A 6,078-nucleotide genomic window follows, 5' to 3' on the forward strand; every position below is an offset into this window, starting at 1 on the left:
AAGACAACCACATTTTTAAGATGGTTAAAAGATAAAAGTGACATATAGTGATATATTAAGTAAAATATTCTTAGCAAAACACTACCTGACTGGCTAGCTAATCTAAATCAATCGTTAGCTGATTAGTTAGCTGATTTGTTAGCTAACTTAAGATGTGGCTATATACTTTATATGTGGCATTTATCTTTTAACCATCTTCAAAGTGTGGTTATTTTTTCAGCATAGATTAGCCTAGCATGCTATATGCTATCTATCAGTACAGGAAAGGAGGAAGTTGACCGAGGTTCCAAAAGGGGCGGGACTTAGGAAGGATCAGTATTTAAGCGTTTGTCTTGGAGACGAGGAAAGAAAATGTTTGACCCAAATTCTCCAGTCGGAGGAGTTTAAGAATGAATTTCTACGTTAAAGCCTAAGAAGGTGCAGAAAGCCATATCCCCTCTGGGTTGACACTACCGTATATTCTTGTTTTCACTCTCCACCTTGTTTCCCTGAGCTGGGGACAAACATGCAAACATCTGTCTGTCAGTAACTGTTTGCTTTACACCCAAATCACAGATATGGGCACCAGCTGCTGCTCTCTCGCCTGCCTGGTTTCATACCTTGCACATAATCGTGATGCTGAGTTAAAAACTATGCACTGAAACTCCGAATGTGTATATAATCATCTCATGTAAGCGCAGAAGCACTACACCCCTCCCACTCCCTCCTGTTCCCTTTAACTGTAAAGCCAAAGGTGTTTGTGTTCTCACCTTGGCCGTTTGAATAAGTGCTCTCACGCCCGTTAAAGATGGTGGGAGACGATGCTTTTTAAAAAGTGTCTGCAGGTTCTCCGGTGTCACAGTTTGCCGTTGAAAATGGACCTGAAAGTACATACTGTATGTATTTAAGATGTCTCTGTATTTATGTGTGCATTCTTAGAAAGTATGCTGTACAGTATCTGTTATGGACTGTATGTATGTATATACACGTTTCTATCTTCCGCCTGATGTTTGAAGACTTGTACATTTCTTCTTGATTGTTTGGAGTTTGAAAATGTGGCCGATAAGAGACGGGTTTTCACAAAAGAAGGTCTATTAATAAGCCAGAAATATATATATATATAAAGATAAGATCTCTGAGAGAAAGTAAAATAAAGTGTAACAGATGCTTTCTGGCTTGTTAATTGATCCATTTTGTAGAAATATAAATGGTTCTGGATGGATGTTTTGCTTACTTCCTCAATTATGCGTGTACATAAACGGTGTGATGAGCTGAAGCTATTTATGAAAAAAGTAAACTACTGAAAAATGTTCAGATGGCATATTTTCTCTGCTGCCTCTATTTTTAAGAGATAGTTGACGCTGTTGGCCTTTTGATGACATTAGCTTAACTTGGTGCAATACTGTGTCCGAGGTGAACTTTTTCAGATCACCCTTTACCCATCTGGAAAGAAATTTAATAAAGCTTATTGAACTTTTCTTGGTTTTGCCCAAATGTATGATGTGTATTTTACTGTCTCAACTGTCAGATTGTTGCTTTGAATTGACTAAAACAGGAGGCAAAACATTAAAATGGTTATAATAGAGCTCAAACTTTATCTCCTACATCAGCGAGTATCAACTTTGTTCCTTAACAAAGTCATTTTCTATCATTAAGAGTGACATACCGATATATTTCATATTATATTCAGTAATGACAATAACAGTAGAGAACAGCTGATAAACTGAACAATGAACCCAAACAGAGGCCTCAGTAACTGCAGGAAGTTTGTGTAAAACCAGAGTTGGATGAATTGTGAGCAGATTATTTCCTGAGAATATTGATCAGAGATGAGTGTTCCTGATATTTTTAGATATTTTTTATACAATTCTCCGTCTATATTGTGTTATTTTGATTTTTTAAACATTCTTAATAGAAATAATCAAAATTTAAAAAAAAATAAATAAATTCGTAGTAGTTAGGAAAGGCCTCGCAACCCCCTGTGAAGCTTTGGCGGCCCCTAGTGGGTGTCTGGAACTCCGTGTTGGGAAACCGGGTCTTAGACTAATGTGAGCACCCGGAGCGGTTCATGAACACCATAAAGTGGCTTCAGAAAGTACTGAGACCTCCTCTGTTCTGGTGTAGATTAGATTTTCTGGCAATGAAAACGTGTTTTTAGGCATTTTTTCAGATCTCCGATCCTCTGTGGCGTCTTTCCAGCGGAGCTCAGGTGCAGCCTGATGGATCTGATTATCCTGGAGATATCTCTGGAACTCGATTGTCTGCCTGAGGCAAGCTCAGTTGATTGGATGTGATTTAAAACTGGGCTCCAGGGACCAACAGGGCTCCTTGAGTGGTTTGTAGGGGGTCCCCAGAGAAAGAAGGAAGGAATAGAATATTTTAACTTTCATTCCAGTTTTGGAAGTTGGAACAATGAGGGAAGGAATTGGTGGTTATTTATAATGATCCTAGTTTTATCATTGATAACTAAAACAAAAAATACCAACAAGACCAAATCCCTGCACATTGGGAGTCTAATGTGCATGTGGAAGTTTGGGAATCTCCCCTGATTTGGAAAGGCACATACCTTTAATTACCTTTAACGAAGTCTGTAACAGAGATCTCTAAAATGTCAAGCAGTATAATGATAATAAAATGTAATGACATTTTCTTTTATAACAGATTGTTTGAATTTTATAAAACTAAATCAGATTATTACAAATGTGATAAGATGTTCCTTTATTGATCCCTGTGGGAGAAATTCAAGTCAGACACTTGAAAATAAGAAAATATAAAAAAATATATAAAATTAGTTGAATAAAAAGGGATTTATGTGGGAAAATAAAGGTGTGCTGACCTTTACGTCACCACTTTAGTATTAGTTGCTGACCCTCTCGTTGTAGTAAAAGTTGTGGAGTAGTGGGTTGTGAATTATTTTCAGCTCCTGAACGGCAGAAAAAGTTTGACAACCACTGAATTAAACAACGCAGCCACAGTAGAATTCACCGGCAGAAAATGTCTTTCTTCTTCTTCAGGTTTTGGTGTCTGTGGCCCTCCTAGTCAAAGAGGAACGGATTCTTTCAGAGCCACATTTTGCACCAACTTTCACAGTCACACAGAGACCAGTCTCCCCAGAGAGCGCAGACTCAGAACAGAAGAGGCCGGACTGCTTTGAAGTACCAACATACAGCTGGGGTTTAAAAATGGTGCGCTTCGGTTCTGCACTTTCACACTATTGTGCAATCTCACTCTGAGCTGGATACGACAGACAGTATGATAAAATGCATTAGCATTTCAATCCACGGGGTAAAGATCATCATTTCCAATAGCCAGGAATAAAAAGGACCTGAGAAGAAAGGGAATCCAGCTGAATATGGTGATGTTCATGACGGGCTGAAGTGCAGTGTGTTTCTAAACACTGGAAATGTCTCTGCAGGCTTTGAAGTCCACGCTCAGTTATGTTCTTTAATTTCTTTTTCATATCCTGTTAGCTGCAAATGACTCAGTTTCCTCACAGGGATCATTAAAGTTTCACATGATCGTTTCTCATCTTGGTAAGCTACAGCACATGCAGGCTTCCACTGGTTAAAGAAAGAACGAGCACAGGGGAACAATAATCTCATTTACATTCTTTTAGTTTGCAGAAAAGAAAAAATCGGATCCATTTAGTAGCTGTTCTGAACCATATGACATAATCTCCATCAGCAGACGGATACAGTGGAGGCAGTAAACGTTTCCTGAAGGTTTATTTCAAACATCCTTCAGTGCCGTCAGTGACACCTCTATGAAATACAACTACACAATAAACTAATTCTGATTCTGATTCAGATACTACAACGCAAACTACCTTCACTGAGCTTTTAATGTTCTGCAGGTACTGACAGAGGCTCAGTCGACTTAGTTGTAGGTTGGTGTTATTGCACAGTGGTGAAAAAAGTACTCATGTCTTTAAAGGTGCAGTGTGTAACACTGAGGAGGATCTATTGTCAGAAATATAATATCCATAGGTATGATTACATTAGTGTACAATCACCTGAATATGAAGAATGAATGGTTTTCGTTACCTTAGAATGAGACGTTTCACCAGAACGGACAAACTAACCACTGACCCGGGGGTCACAGCTGGTCCGTCATGAGGTTCAATTTGAACCGCCAGATGTTTCTAGAAAAATGGTCAATCCACTAGAAGTACATCAAAGTATAAAAATTACATTTCCTGTTGCCAATAGGGGGTGCTAGAAAGGCAGGGGCGGATCTAAAGCAGTGGTTCAAAAACCCCAGTTTGGGATCAAATGCTGTCAAACTGAAAACATTCATTTAGATTCAATTTAAAAATAAAAAAATGTGTTAAAAAGACTGACTGATGCTTAAATTCAATGAAAAAATATATAAATAAAATGGTATATTGATTTCTAATGCCACCTTTAGAGATTTCTACTTAATGCTTTACAATAATGTGTTCATTTGGGGACTTTTCCAAACAAATGTTGATATATGTGTTTGTGATTAAATCCAAATATAGTTCTGCCAATCTGGCCACCATATGTTTCTCTGGATCCGCCCCTGTACAGCCACCGTAGATTCTCCTACACGCTTGGAGGGCGAGCAGTATTCAGTTAGTTACAATCTAAAACTTCACTGCTAGATGCCACTAAATCCTGCATACTGGGGAAAACAGAAATACTCTATTACAAGTAGAGAAGTAGAAGTTTTGTATTGTAATAAAGTACTCATTGTGTAGAAATGCCTGTTATAATATTATATATTCTACTCTGTAACAGTGTCTTCCTCTTTCAGGCGGTGCATTACAGGAAACGTTATTTACACATTATGTAACGTGCACATGGAGCCAGTAGATGGCAAAATCTGCTCATTAAACACCAGAAACACAAACCAGATCCACACAGAGACCAGGGTGCAGAACCGTTGCAGGGGGGGTATTTTCGTGTTTTCTGACATAATCATGAATGGGAGCTTTGGGTTCACGCTGTATCTAATTCGTGTATATGAACTACTCTTCATGGGGTTGCCCCAATTTCCTTTTTGCCCCTATTATTTCAGCTGCAGCTCCAACAGTTGATTTCCTGCCTCTATGGAAGGTCTTTAACCTCATAAATATTAATGAAGAAATTCTCTTTTTCACTTTTGTGATCTAATATTATCTCCTGTGAGCGGCAGAGCGGCAGATATGAAGAGCAGTTCCAGGTTTTGCTCAGTTTTTCTTCAATCTGTGGGGGCCATTATGTTCTCTATGAGACCCCTGTGGTCATTGATCAAAGGCAAATTAAATCTCTCCGCTTTAACGTTGATTTTTCATTACAGAACAATCACATTTTCCTCTCGTCTATCACCACATTGTAGTAACAGTCTTTGAAAATATGGCACAGTAAGACTTTTCTTTTTGTTGCCGACAGGGTTTGAACATTTATATGCCGGAACTGCACATTTTTACACTTCTCACTGACACAGAGTCAGCTTGATTTTGATCTTGTGCTTTCTGGAAGGAACCGCTCAAGACTTGGTTCTAATAAAAGCAGCCGTCTTGTCGGAAACCTGCATCTCGTTTGGCTCCCGCAGCTCTTCAGTTCTCCTTCTCTTTCTCAGCCCAACAGTCCTCCAGTTGCTGGTGACCCACTTGCCTCCAGCACCGGAGGAAGAGAACCGGAGGAGTAGGAGAAAATGGGCGGGGAGGAGGTAGAGGTGAAAGCATGTGGGAGTCTGCGATGATTAATGTGCTTTCAGAGATGGAGTGAGTGAGGGAGATAGGGAACGGCGAACAAGGGCATCTGTGATGTGTGGTGGTGAAAAGAGTGCGAGTAGTAAAGGTGCGCTCAACAAACAAATGACCCCATCTTCATCTTAATGCATTGAGCTGAAACATTGGAGGATGAAAGCATATCAAAAGAAATACTTCAGTAATTATATCTGCAGAAGGCAAACCAGTCCTTCACCTGGAGGGAGGGGGGTCAATGATTCTATCTCTCCAGGGAAGCAGGCCGGACTCTTTTCAGATAAATCAGCACGGATGCCATCGTCCGTCGTCCCACTTTGATTCTCCTGATACTCGGAGGATCGATGGCATCAGTAGCGACCTCCTCCTCCTCCTCACCATCAACGAGG

Source organism: Morone saxatilis, unplaced genomic scaffold (genome assembly GCF_004916995.1).
Source record: "Morone saxatilis isolate NCDOM2014 unplaced genomic scaffold, NCSU_SB_2.0 Contig11, whole genome shotgun sequence".
Taxonomy (NCBI): domain Eukaryota; kingdom Metazoa; phylum Chordata; class Actinopteri; family Moronidae; genus Morone; species Morone saxatilis.